Source organism: Cricetulus griseus (genome assembly GCF_003668045.3).
Source record: "Cricetulus griseus strain 17A/GY chromosome 1 unlocalized genomic scaffold, alternate assembly CriGri-PICRH-1.0 chr1_1, whole genome shotgun sequence".
Classification (NCBI taxonomy): Eukaryota; Metazoa; Chordata; class Mammalia; order Rodentia; family Cricetidae; genus Cricetulus; species Cricetulus griseus.
This window is the reverse complement of record NW_023276807.1, coordinates 11,699,633-11,713,611: the sequence shown is the minus strand read 5'-3', so window position 1 is coordinate 11,713,611 and position 13,979 is coordinate 11,699,633. Positions and strand designations below refer to the sequence as shown.

At 45.4% G+C, this 13,979-nt stretch overlaps 1 protein-coding gene across 1 annotated transcript in view; it reads left to right on the top strand.

Annotated features, from left to right (window-relative positions):
• Nucleotides 1-13,979, top strand: part of Cnnm4 (cyclin and CBS domain divalent metal cation transport mediator 4) — a 40,497-nt gene that overhangs the window by 14,875 nt on the left and 11,643 nt on the right. The gene's annotated exons all lie outside the window — the stretch shown is intronic.

Sequence of the window (13,979 nt, the reverse complement as noted above, 5' to 3'; positions counted from 1 at the left end):
CCATTATCATCATGGTGGGACATGGTGGCGTGCAGGCAGACATGGTGCTGAGGAAGGAGCTGAGAGTGCTACATCTTGATCTGCAGGCAGCCGGAAGTGAACTGTCTCACTGGACGTGGCTTGAGCATAGGAGACCTCAAAGCCCGCCTCCACAGTGACACACTTCCTCCAACAAGGCTACACCCACTCCAACAAGGTTATACCTCCTAATAGTGCCTCTCCCTATGGCCAGGCATTCAAACACATGAGTCTATGGGGCCATACCTATTCAGGTCACAACAGCTGGGGAGTCGCTAGCTGGGTAGTGCAGTACTCGCCTGGCATGCCGGCCACCAGCTCCCTTAGCATGAGGGTGGGAATGAGGATGAATGAAATAATAAACATGATTCACATGTAATACTGCTTCCTTTAATTTTTATAGGCCTCCTTTATTGGTGAAATTCTCCCCTTAGCAGTTAAATGTGCATGCATGTACACACACACACACACACACACACACACACACACACACACACACACGTAGGTTAGTGGACAACTGTGGAGCCAGGCTTCTAGGTTTGCATGGCAGTCCCCTTCACCTGATATTATTGAATGATTAACCCCTTTTGTTCTGAAATATACTGATTTCCCCCCATGTTGATTAAAACGTTGCACGACTGGAGTCAACCTGTCTTGCTCATGATTTATTACCCCCATTAACATCACTAAATGTAATCTGCTAATGTCTTTACTGGGAATGTTGGCACCTATGTTCATGAGAGATGGAGCTATAATTGTTTTTCCTGCTATTATAAGATGCCATCAGCTTTTTTAATAACAGGAAAAATAATTGTTTAATAATTAAGTCTTTCCCCCTCTTGTAATTAATATCTCACTTTAGGTGAGCAAGTTTAAACATATCAGAGAATCCTCTTGTCATATCCCCCCCCCCTCCCGCCTCAGTATCGGCTTCTTACATCACCTCTGTGATTGCTGTAGCTTTTCTCCCTCTTCAGGATTGACTATCAAGATCTAGAATAATTTTAATAGTTTGTAAACAATTTGGAAATGGCATGTAACTACCAGGAACCAACTGGGGCTCACCAAGGGGAAAAACTGCTAACTTTCTTTTCATTAATGTGTAATGGGGTAGAATTACTAGGCTCACCAAGTGGAAAACCACTTGCAGGCTAGAATGTGCTTGGATTTCAGCAAGGCCTCTAGCAGAACTTCCTATCAAATATTTATGGCTAACATGCACATGTGTGCTCATTGACTATGGTCTGACTTTTCAATAGATATGGCAGTAAATTACTGGCTAACTGCCCACAGGTTTGAAGCATAGGAACCTCCCAGGACTTTGAGCAAAGGCCTGATGGAGAAAGGGATCTTTGTGGCTGGGAAACTCTGGAAGAGGAGGCCAGCCACGCCCTGCTTCTGCCTTTGTGGTTCCACTAGAGAAAGCCAAGGGGGCTCCCGAAACAGGAGCACCGGTTGGAAGGGATAAGCAGTTTGCTGGAAGAGGACAAGCCCAAGGGGAGACTGGCAGTGCTGGTGTACTACCAGAATCCCTGGGACCTCCAGGCTACATGGCTCCTGCCCTCTCTTTGGAGAGACACCAGATTGTCAGCTAGATCAGCATCTGGGCTGGACATACTCACACTGTGAGACATTTCCATCCATTGCAGCCAGTGGAGTAAGTTCTAAGTTTTAGTCCCTGCTGCCTCATGAGTCCTAACTGTCTCTAACCATCCCACCAAGACACCTTAGATCTGAACGAATCTATATTAGATAATTTCAGAAACTTTTAAAGAAGAACCTATCCTTGGATGCCTATCTCAAATACATGGAGATATAGCCACAAGAGTTTCCATATGACACCAAAGGGGATGGCACAGTTGAAGAGCCCAGATTGATTATATATATATATATATATATATATATATATATATATATATATATATCCTCATCCAAGAGTGGTGGCGCATGCCTCTAATCCCAGCACTCGGGAGGCAGAGGCAGCTGGATCTCTGTGAGTTTGAGGCCAGCCTGGTCTACAGAGCGAGTTCCAGGACAGCCAGGGCTATGTAGTGAGACCTTGTCTCAAAAACATAAATATATATGCCTACCTTTCCAAGATAACATCAACTAACTGTAATATATATATATATATATACATATATATATATATATGCATGCACACATATGGTAATATTTTTACTGCTAACAGGATATTTGGGGGTTGGAAATGTTGTTTAGTTGGTAGAGTGCTTGCTTTGCATACCTGAAGCCCCAGCATTCCATAAACTGAGTGTGGTGGTGGTGCATGCCTGTCATCCTAGTGCTTGAGAGGTAGAGGCAAGAGGATCAGAAATTTCAAGTTATCCTCAGCCACATAGTGAATTTGAGGTCTGCCTGGCCAAATGAAACTATGTCTCAAAAAAGAAAAAGTCCATTTGTACAAATACTGGTTATTTTTTGTCAGCTTGACTCATGCTAGAGTCATCTGAGGAAAGGGAACTTAGTTGAGATAATGCCTCCATCTGATTGGCCCACAGGCAAGCCTTTGGAATATTTCCTTGATTAATGGACCTAGTCCCTTGTGGGTGGTGCCATCCCTGGGCACGTGGTCCTGGGTGTATAAGACAGTAAACTGATCAAGCCATGAAGAGCAAGCCAATAGCTTCCACCACAGTTCTAACTTCAGGTTACTGCCCTGAGTTCCTAGCTTGACTTTCCTCAATGGACTATGCCTCAGGTTAGTTATGTAAGCCAAGGAATCCCTTTCCTTCCCAGTTTGCCTTATTTGGGGAGGGGTGGGACATAGTCTTTATCACAAAGATAGCAAGTTTGAGGTCAGCCTGAGCAAAACTCTGTCTCCAAAAAAGTCCTCTTGAGATAAAATTGAAATATTAGATAGCTGCAGGTATAATCTTATAGATGTTTACAGATAAAGCCTGGGCTTTACTTAAAAAAAAAAAAAAAAAGGCCAGTCAAGTGAGTGGGAGTAAAGAGGAAGCAAGATTGGCCAGGAGTCGTGAAGTATTTAAAGTAGGTGAGGCTGCGATTATGCTATTACCTCTACTTTTGTGTGCGTTTAATATTTCCCATAATAAAAAAAGATTCAAAAACCTAGAGATTACCAATGGAATGCAAAATCAACCGCATGATCATGTCCCTGGGGTGGCAGAGCAGTTAGGGTCCCTGTCTTCCCTTTGTCAGCAGCTCCGCCCCTGGGTACAGAGGTTAGCCGGCTGTTTGCAGCAAGGCACAGCCAATCGTCTCCTTGCATAATGACCCTGGATGTGGCTTCTCTAGTGAAATTCAAGATCAAGGTCTATAGTAGGAGACTTAGTGGCACTTTGTGGGATCCTTCTCAGTAACATGACTGTGGGACTAACAGACTTCTGGAGAGAAGGTCACCCTGACGCTGTGATGGTGACACCATGTGGGCATCTACTATCTACATCTACAAAGGGGCAACTGAGGTGTGGCCATCGTTGTGGGGCTTTTATTTCTTTTAATTAAAACTTATTTATTTGCTTAGATAGACAGATAGTGTGTACACATACTGCTGCACAGGTGAGTGGTCAGAGGACAACTTGCTTAAGTGGGTCCTTTCTTCCCACCATTGGACCCCATGCCGGGGATTGAACTCAGGTCATCAGGCTTGGTAGCAAGTGCCTTTATCCACTAAGCCATCCCACTAGCCCTCGTCTTATTCCTTTTTTGGCAGTGGGGCCCCACGGTGTTGTTCTTCCCAAGCAGTCAGCCTCCTGAAGAACTGAGACTCCAGGGCTATTCTACAGGGGTTTTTCCTAACTTTTTATTGTACCCCCCCTTCAAAAGAGTTTCATCGCTGTTCTTTCAAATACTATATATGTGTAGGTACTACTATGATAGTATATTTCATAAAATAAACAATTAAAAGCAACTTTCCATTACATTTATTTATTTATTTATTTATTTATTTATTATGTGTATATACACAGGCAAGATTTGCCCTGGTGTGTGCGGGTGTGTGTGTGTAATCAAGGAACAACTTGCAGGAATTGGCTCTTTTTTTTAACATGTGGCCAAGAGATCACACTCAGCGCAGGGACCTTAACTCACTGAGCCATGTCACCAACCCAATATAATTTTTAAAGAGGTAAAGATGAAGTCACCATATTTAAATTTGCTGTCCTAATAGTTATTATTATATATTAGCTCTAGTCTGGTCTCTCTCAAGACACAAAATATACCCAGGGTGGGATCCATGGTTAATAACAGTAGCTAGAAGTCTGCTTTAAATGGCGTTCTTAGTGAACAATTTTGAATTATTGTGGCCAGCTCCCATCAGCCCCAGCCCAGTCACTGCACTTCCCCATGCTGTGGTCAACAAAGGCTGCCTTTTTCTCTCTTCATGTTCCCTCCAACCTGCCATTGGCTTCCCAGAGTCACAGCACATTAAGCCTTGATCTGCTTCGTGGGGATTTATCTGGCTCAAAGTGCAGGGAACTCCTCATGTGTGCACGTGTGTCCCCTCTCAGCTGCTAGAGAGAGAGTAGAATGTACAGACCCTGCCCGCCAACAGGCAGATCTGGACAGGGCCCCTGGTCAGGTGTGTGCAAACAAAATGGAAATTTACTTCCTTTGGATTGGGACCTAAATGTAAACAGAGCCGGCACTGACAGGCTCCAGGTGGGCCTGGCCCTACAGTCTGTGTAGTGTCCTGTGTGTTGTGTGTTGTGCTGTCTCCAGGAACCCTCTCAGCATCTTCTGTGTTTTCATGGCAAGTTGGCCATGGTGGCTACATGACTTTCTCTCTTTTCCTTGAGGTTGTCATATATCAACTTCTCTCTCTTTTTTTTCTGCTTTACTCCATTGTTTTTTCCTTAGTCGTTTCTTACCTTTAAAAAACAAAACAAAACCTGGTGCTGGAGAGATGGCTCAGCAGTTACGATCCCTTGCTTTTGCATAGGACCTGGGTTTGGATCCCAGGACCCACAGATAGGCTCATACCCATCTTTCATCCCAGTTCAGATGATCTGACACCCTCTTCTGACGTTCAAGGGCACTGCATGTACCCAGCACATGTACATATACATGCAAAGAAAACACCCCCACGCAAACAATAAATATAAATAAATAAATATTTTAAAAGATTAAAAAAAATTATCTAAGTCAGACATAGTGGCACACACCTTTAATCCCATCACTTAGGTAGAGGCAGGAGGATCTCTGAGTTCCAGGTCAGCTAGGACTTTATAGTAAGACCCTTATCTCAAAAAAGAAAATTAAATTAAGTTAAAAAAAAAACAATGTACTTAGTTATGATGCAGTATTTGCATTGGTGTTGTCTATTGAATTACTGGTGTATCGAGCACCGACTGTATATTTAGCCTTAATCAAGATGTAGGGGGATGAATATAACTATCAACCTCGACACCTGCTGGGGAGAGTAAAACTGACCTCCTGCTGAGAAGGGACTGCCGGGTGTGTGTGGGGGGAAGTAGGTGGGATCATTTAAGTTTACTATTACAGGAACCCTTTGGCCTGGTAACTCTGTTTTACAAATGTATGGGACTCATTCCTCTGAGTCAAGCCGTATATCTTTACATGAGCCAGATCTCTAGCCTTTTGTTTTTCTTTTTCTTTTTCTTTTTCTTTTTCTTTTTTTTTTTTTTTTTTGAGACGGGGTCTTCCTGTGCCACCTTGGCTGAAGTGTGCCACCATACCCAGCCCAATTTACTTAGTTTTGAGCTGGGCTTTGTTATATTGCCTGAGTTAATTAGAAAGAAACTGCCTTGCTTTCCACGGGTCGTCATGAAAGTGGCATTCTCATCATTTTTACTGTAAAAGTGAGAAGATAAATAGTTGAAGTTAGTATCAAATGCCATTTCTATACAGTGAAGCATAGTGACCACTCTGCCTGCCTACACTGTTTTTTGTTTGTTTGTTTGTTTGTTTTCACATGGGAGATTTATTGGCAGAGGAGAGAGAAGGAGCAGAGGGCGGGACAGAGTCCAGTCCCTGGGGACAAGAGTGACAGAAGAGAGGGAGAGGAAGATGGGAGGTGGGCAAGGCCCACCTTTTAAAAGGGAACATAGTGAACCTACACAGGTAGTGCTCTTAGTGGCTGCAGCTGAGGTCTTATCCTGTTCAGGCTCCCGAGGGCAGGCCAGTACAGACGGCTGAATACTAACACTGGTGGCAGCCTACACTGGTTTTTGCTGCTGCCGTTGCTGTTTACTTGTTTGAGCCAGTCTCACTGTGTAGTCTTGACATGGGTGGTCTTGAACTAGTGATCCTCCTGCCCCAGCCTCCCGAGTGCTAAAATTATAGGCATACACCACCACACCCAGCTTCTGTAGTGTTTATAACCTTTTTGTTTGTTTTGTGCATACCATGAATCACTAGCTCCTTCAATAAATTTAGGTCTGAGTCATCCCTTTTAGCTGCTGCAATTCTGTGTTATAAGTAATGGATGGATCTTCCTGGATACACCTTGCATACCCTGGGTATTTCCTTAGTAGTAAGTCACTTCTTAGGAGTGGAAGAAAGGACGGAGTCAAGGTCTTTTGCACATTGTGCATTTTAGCACATGCTGTCATGTTCCTGAAGGAGATACTTAAACTCCTGTCAGTAGTGACTAGTTCTTCCACTGATGCCAAAAGAGTACCAATCTGGTAAATCGAAAAGCCTCGGTAGTTCACTAGGTTGGGTCCCTAGCACTGCTAGAACAACACAGCAATAAACTGATATGTCGTTTTTAAAGTTTGCATCTCCTTGGGTCAGTCTGTATTCGTTATATTTGAATTTAAAAGTAAGCTTGTAGGCAGGAGGATTGTAGTGAACTTCAGGCCAGTCTAGGCTACAAAGTTTCAGGCCACTCTGAAGTACAAATGGAGACCCTGTGTCAAAAAAGAAAAACAAACCACAAAGGGCCAAAGAGATGGCTCAGTGTCTAAAAAAACAAACACAAAATAAACTTGTGATTTTTCTAATTGGTTTATAAAGGCTTGCAGAGTGATAACTGGCCCAGTTAGTTCAATACCTTTCAGTGAATAGTCTCTTTTTTTCTTTTGATTCAGAATGTCAGATTTGTAATATGATTACTGCCCCCCCCAACACACATACACACACGGGGTAAAGGGGTGCCAACTGGAGGTTTTGTTTTGTTTATTTTAAAAACAAGGTTGGCTTGGTTGGCCTGAAGCTCGATGTGTAGCCCAGGCTAGCTTGGAACTTGTGGGTAATACTCCTGCCCCTCCCTTCCAAGTACTGGACTTTTTTTCTGTGCTCTTTTATTGGTTTGCCCAGTAGAGCACTGTGTGGTCACTGTAGACTTATTACCAGGCCCAGGGGCATGTGCCTGTAAGAGAGGCCAAGCTAAGAGGGTTACTTGAGCCTAGGAACCCAGGAATTGCAGAGAAGCTTGTGTTCCATAATGAGACAATATTGAAAATGTTGAATCACAATAGTGAAAATAAATGAAATCTGGGCCTCCAGCCTCCATATGAGCACTGTGGCATGACCCCACCACACACACACACACACACACACACACACACACACACACACACACACACTAATAATAATAATAAACTTAATAATAATAAATGAAATTATTGAAGTATGTGTGTAAAATTAATTGAATTGAATTAAGGGCTTCTTGAGCATCCCTTTTTATTGTGACTGACCAGTCTGCCCTAGGCCAGCCCCAACCTGAGCTGTGGATAAAGTGGTATCTAATGTTTGAATGGTCAAGGTGGGAAGGTTGTGAATTGAAGACCTTGACGTGAGACCACTGCTTGCTCCTGAGCCCCCGTTACCCTGTGGTATAGCCTTTCTATGACACTCTGGGCAGTTGGGTAGACTGGTTCTTTTGTCTGTTTTCCAGGGAACAAGGGTGGCCATGCCCCTCCCTGCCCTGCCCACTCACATGGTTCTAGTGGGTCAGTGGTTTGGGCCTGCCTCTCAGTGCTCAGGCAATCCCACTTTTTTCTTTATTAATTATTAGAATTAATTATAACTATTTTATATAGAGTCTGGGGATCAAACTTGAGACCTTTTGTTTGCAAAGCAAGTACTTGACCAACTGTGCCATCTCCCCAGCCTCCCACTATTGTCTTGCAGCCTTGGGAACCCAGTATGACTGAGCACAGTGGGTGCAGGTACAGTCTGCTGGGCAACCACAGCCTCTTGGTCTCCACGCTTCTGCCAGATCATTTGTCTAGCCTGGGAGATGAGCCTAAGGTGATGGGTGAATCGTCCCAGTCTCCCCAGGCTTGAAGGCAAGGTGCTTGTCTGACTCTGGCTGACTCCTCTCCCACCCCTTTGAGCTGGGAAGGGCGGCTGCTCCTCCTGCTGGCTGAGGTCAGCACTATTAATAGCCAGCTTAATCCTGATCAAGCCTGGGCAAAGGGAGGCAAAAGGAGCTGGTTACAAGCAGGAAATCAGAGTGTCCAGCCATCTTTAGGTGCAGACCAGCACCTCAAGGCCATGGTGTTCAGTCACTAAGTTGGCACCCAGGGCCAGCTGTGGTAACTTGGGATTTTGATGTATTCAGTGACCTAGTGAGGAGGCCACTAAGGGCACCACCTCTGGTAGTAAGATCCCTTGTGTGATCTGGGGCCTTGTTTTTTCCCCAGGAGAAAAGTAGCTGGAGCTGCTGGGGGCCCCTATGGACTTTGACACCCAGAACCCAGTAACACATTTCCTTATAGTCTTTGGTGGATTGTAATTTTTTTTTTTTTAATGAGAGGGAGGAGGACATGGCAGCTTGCTAAAATAAGTGCCATTCAGGGTGGGGTTCTGGCATTCGAGGGCTCTGCAGACCGTCTTTTCAAATGTGGGTGAAGGTTTGGAGCACCTGATACTGGTGAGCTGAAAGCCCAGATGCCATGCAGGAAGCAACAAAGTCTAGAAAACCTTCCGGGTTAGCTGGGATGGTGTGTGAACTTTGGGCAGAAAAGAGAGATTCCACAGCTGGGCATGGTGCACACATACATAAGCCCAGCATTGGGGAAGTGAGACAGGAGGGTCAGGAGTTCAAGGTCATCATAAGCTGCATAGTGAATTCAAGGTTAGCCTGGGCTACCTGAGACTCTGGCTCAAAAAAAACAAACGAAACAAAACCAGATGTGATGGGGAAAGCCGGAAGGAAAGGGAGTTACCGAGGGACTCACTGGTAGATTCTCTCCTTGCCTCCAATTTTCAGCCTGTTCCATGTGAGACAGGGCCATGGCTGGGGGTTGGTGGAGGCGTCACCTATGGCTGTCTGGGGAGCGTAAGGTTCCTCCTGGCTAGTTCTGGACAGAGGTCAGTAAAGGGTAGAGTGACAGGCTTGTTGAAAGCTAAGATTTGAGACACTGATGATAGCCAGGATTCCAGAATGCCCCTTTTCCTGGTTCCCACCCACTCAGCTGTTCCCTTTCAAACAGTGCTTGCATTTAGGAAGTCCCAGAGAAGCACTAGAAGAGTGTCTTTGCACTGTGTTTTGTTTGTATGTGGGCATGTGTTTGCTATGGTGCACATGTATGGATTCTTGCCTTTGGAGCAGACTTCAAATCCAATCAGAAGGTGGTTGGTTACCCCACAACAGCCTCTGTTGCAGCAGTGGGCAAATCGTGGTGGGCAGGTGGCTTGCTGTTTCAGCATGCAGTGACAGTTAAGCCCATTGATATCGTTTCTTCTAAATAATCAATTAAAGTAAATTGATTTGACATTTAAACTAAAATATATGGGAACTTCAAAATTACTAAAATTTAAAATGTTTCTTTCTCAAGTCTGCATCCTTTTCTCCATTCCCTCACCGCCTTTCCTCTGCAGCTGAGAAGATAGGGGTGGGGGGATAGGGAGAGACAGGAGGTCAGGCTCACCACCTCCTCTGAGTCTGACTGAAAGGACAAAATAGAGCTGTCTTGAGTAGAGATGAGTAAGACTAGGGGCACACAAGCTACCTCTTAGCTGTTGGGTTCAGGGTGTCAAGGCTTTTAGCTGGCAGTTGAATAGAAAAGCTGGGGGCACAAGAAAGGGCTACAGTTTTTCCTAGGGTCTGGGAATGTAGCACTGTTGGCAGAGTGCTTGGCTAGCCTGCAAAAGCCATGGGTAGGATCATCAGCATTATATAAACTGGGCAGGATGCTGCAGGCCTGTAACCCCAGCACTTGGGAGGTGATTCTCAGCTACATGAGACCCTGCCTCAAAAAACAAAACAAAACAAAACAAAAAACCCTAAAGCTTTTCTTTTTTAAACATCTTGACCTATGACTATTTAAGTCACTAGGTAAGGTACCAGCCACAAAGACTCAGCCCTCCAACATAAAAGGGAGGGAGGAATCAGGCATAGTGGCGTGTTTCTACATGCATTTTTAATTCATTCACTTACAAAATTGAGTCAGGTGAGCCATGAGTTCAAGGTTAGCCTGAGCTACTTGATACACCCTATTTCAAAAACAAAACACCAAAGCCTGGCATCTCACAATTGTTGTTAACTCCACTTCGGTTCTGGGGGATCTGGCTCCCTCTGCTGGCCTCCAGGGGCACCAATTGTGCATGCGGTGTACATCCATCCATCTATCCAGGTTAACACACTCATAAGTTGGGTTTTAGGGTTTTTTTGTTGTTGTTTTTTTATTTTAATTAATTGAGCCCAGGTAGTGGTAGTGCTCTCCTTTAATCCCAGGAGGCAGAGGCAAGCAGATCCTCTTGAGTTCAAGGCCAGCCTGGTCTACAGAGCTAGTTCTAGGGCAGCTAGGGCTACAACAGAGAAACAGTCTCAGGGGGTGGGGGTGGGGTGTGTGTGTGAAATAAAACCAAACCAAAAAAACCCAAAACAAACTAGGATCAGAGAAAATGAAGAAGCCCTGGGGTCAGCCACAGCAGAGCAGTGTCTGTTGCCAATGGGAGAAGGCGTTTCCAGGAGAGAGGACCCTTGCCAGCAGGTCCTCTAAGAGTGAAACTTTACTATTGAAGGTCACGGATGACCTTGACAGAAGGTTCTTCCACGGGAGAGGAAAGTTCTGTCAGGACAAACAGGTGTTCCCTTTGACAAAGCATTTTAGAAAAAGGCACATGGCCTGGAGGGGTGGGGGCTGAGCTGGCCCAGTAGAGGGTATTGAATGGCTTGTTAGCCAGGGACATTTTTGTAGGGCCCAGCGGGCAAGCCATCTTTAGGGTCAGTGTCCAAAATTCTTGGCACTGTTCAGTGGTTTCCCAGGGCTACATACCTACAAAGTGCCTGTCACATGAGTGGCTGCCACCAGAAGGTGCCTAAGTGTGGTGATGGATCCCACAAAGGAGTAGAGGAAGGGCGGAGACAGCTCAGGTGGCTGTTCTGGGATCAGTTTGTTCTGTCTATGGTGAACATTTCAGCCCTTTAGAAAAACCACCAGCTGGGCTGGAGAGATGGCTCAGAGGTTAAGAGTACTGGCTGTTCTTCCAGAGGTCCTGAGTTCAATTCTCGAGACCACATGGTGGCTCACAACTATCTGCAATGAGATCTGGTGCCCTCTTCTGGCCTGCAGGGACACATGCAGGCAGAACACTCTATACATAATAGATAAATAAACCTTAAAAAAGAAAGAAAGAAAAGCCACCAGCCCCTTCCTATAGTCCCAGGAGAACCATGACTGTGTGTTAAGATTTGTTCAGAGCCTGTGGCTCTCTTTGTAGGAATTTGCTGAATTCCAGTCCTACTAAGATGCTGCTCCCCAAACCTTGTCAAAAGTTAAAGTTACAGGCTGGTGGGATGACTCTCTGGTTAAGAGCACTTACTGTTCTTAGTTTGGTTCCCAACAACACAGCTCATAACCACACACACACACACACACACACACACACCTCCCCACAGACACATAATTAAGAGATGAAAAATAGAAGAAGAAGAAGAAGAAGAAGAAGAAGAAGAAGAAGAAGAAGAAGAAGAAGAAGAAGAAGGTGATAATGATGATACAGCCTGGACCAGAGACACAAAATCTTTACCATCAGTTTCCCTTTGTCCTTGTAGTTTTCTTCCAGGTTTTGTTTTGCAGTGCCGAGGATGAAGCCCAGGGCTTGCACACACCTCACACATATTCCACCCCTGAGCTATCTATCTGTCTGTCTATCTATCTATCTATCTATCTATCTATCTATCTATCTATCTATCTATCACTCAGACCTTAAGTTAGAACACAATCATCTAATAGCACAGCCTAGCTATGGCCAGAGAGAGGGTTCAAAGGACCCTGCTTCAAACTCTGTACACAGCCAAAATAGGATCCTATCTCCACTGCTAGATGTCCCTGGGCCTCTTCATTCCCGGGCAGCTGATGACATTGGGCTCTGTTCTGCATTTTGTCTGTCCAGCTCTATCACATTCTAAGAGCAGCCGGGGTGGGGTGGGGGACATGACGATGACACTCCTGTCCTGGGTCGCTGTGTCTGCTGATTTAGAAGGGTTCTGCTTTGGGGTTGTGAAGGAGAAGGTTGTGATGAGGGCCCTTTCTTTTGTGTGTTTATGCTTTTATGACAACTGTCTCTGCAGGATAAATTCTTAGAAGTGGAATGTTAAGTCCAAGGTTACCAACCCCTCACTTTTTTTTAAAGATTTTATTTATTCATTTATTATGTATACAGTCCTCTGCTTGCATGCAGGCAGACGGCACCAGATCTCATTCAAGGCGGTTGTGAGCTACCATGTGGTTGCTGGGAATTGAACTCAGGACCTCTGGAAGAACAGTCAGTGCTCTTAACCGCTGAACCATCTCTCCAGCCCTGACCCCTCATTTTGAGACAACTTGCCTTGCCTTCGTCTGCTTAACTGTTACGTCCTGTTACTTGTCCACCAGCTACACTAATGTGAGGGCCTCTTTCTATAACCACCACACACAAACACACTGGCCCTCATCAATAGGGTTTAAGTGGTGTTATCAAAGATGCTAAAAGATGCTTCTTTTTAATTCCTGGCCCTGTTTAGTCAGTGTAGCTCAAGCCCTTGTACATGTTGCTCGCTAGAGACATTCCTCAGTGACAAGTGGTCCTGGGGTTGGATACCAAAGCCTTGGCTCTGGCAGTTATCTTGCCTTTGTTGGATCCTCTCTAGACAGGCACTGGGGAATTTGTCATTGGGTGCAGACATGGTTCTGCCTACAACCCGCGGTGGCATAGTAACTGGCGTATATGTAAAACCTGGGAAACAGTGCTCCCTCATCCTGTGGGTAGAGCTGCAGCAGTTTACGTCTTCCTGAGACCTTGATTCTCCCCGCTTTCCCCAGGGAGCCCTTAGGAGTTCTGTAGAGTCAGTCCCTCTTGGGACTGAGACGGTGTCTGCTGCCTGAAAACCCTGGCAAGTGCCCCTTCCCAAGAGTGTTTCAAATCAGTTCTAATATGAATATGAGGTCTGCACATTAGTTTGGGGGATGGGGCAAGCCATGTGGGAGAGCCAGACTTAACCGGCAGAGATCTCTAGAGCTTTCACCTGAGTTGGCCGCAAGCCTCCATGTGCATGTGGTGGTGGGTATGTGTGTCTATGTGCCCGAGCAAGCATACCTGCTCATTCTTAGAGTGGGTCAAGCCCTTCTTGGCTATTTCCGTTTTTTGATAGCCAGATGCCTCACAGATTGCCTAAGAAGTATTTCCACCCACAGTACTTCTGCAGAAGGTCCTGATTCACCTGCCTCTCAACTCTGTATCAGGTTAAGGGGAAGGCCTTTCCAAATGTGGGTCCTGCCAGGCCAGATACAGTGCATTCGATCGTGGCTTTGAGACCCAGAGCCTTGGCTTTGGGCAATATGGCTATCCTTGGTTCCCTGCAGGGGAGTTTGCCAGGCAGAGCTGTGAGAGAGTAGTCCATGAGGCTGTGGGCAGTGTTAGAGCCCCTGTGGAACTGGCATATACATGCCCTTGTACTTTTTTTTTTTTTTGAGACAGGGTTTCTCTGAGGCTTTGGAGGCTGTCCTGGAACTAGCTCTTGTAGACCAGGCTGGTCTCGAACTCACAGAGATCCGCCTGCCTCTGCCTCCTGAGTGTTG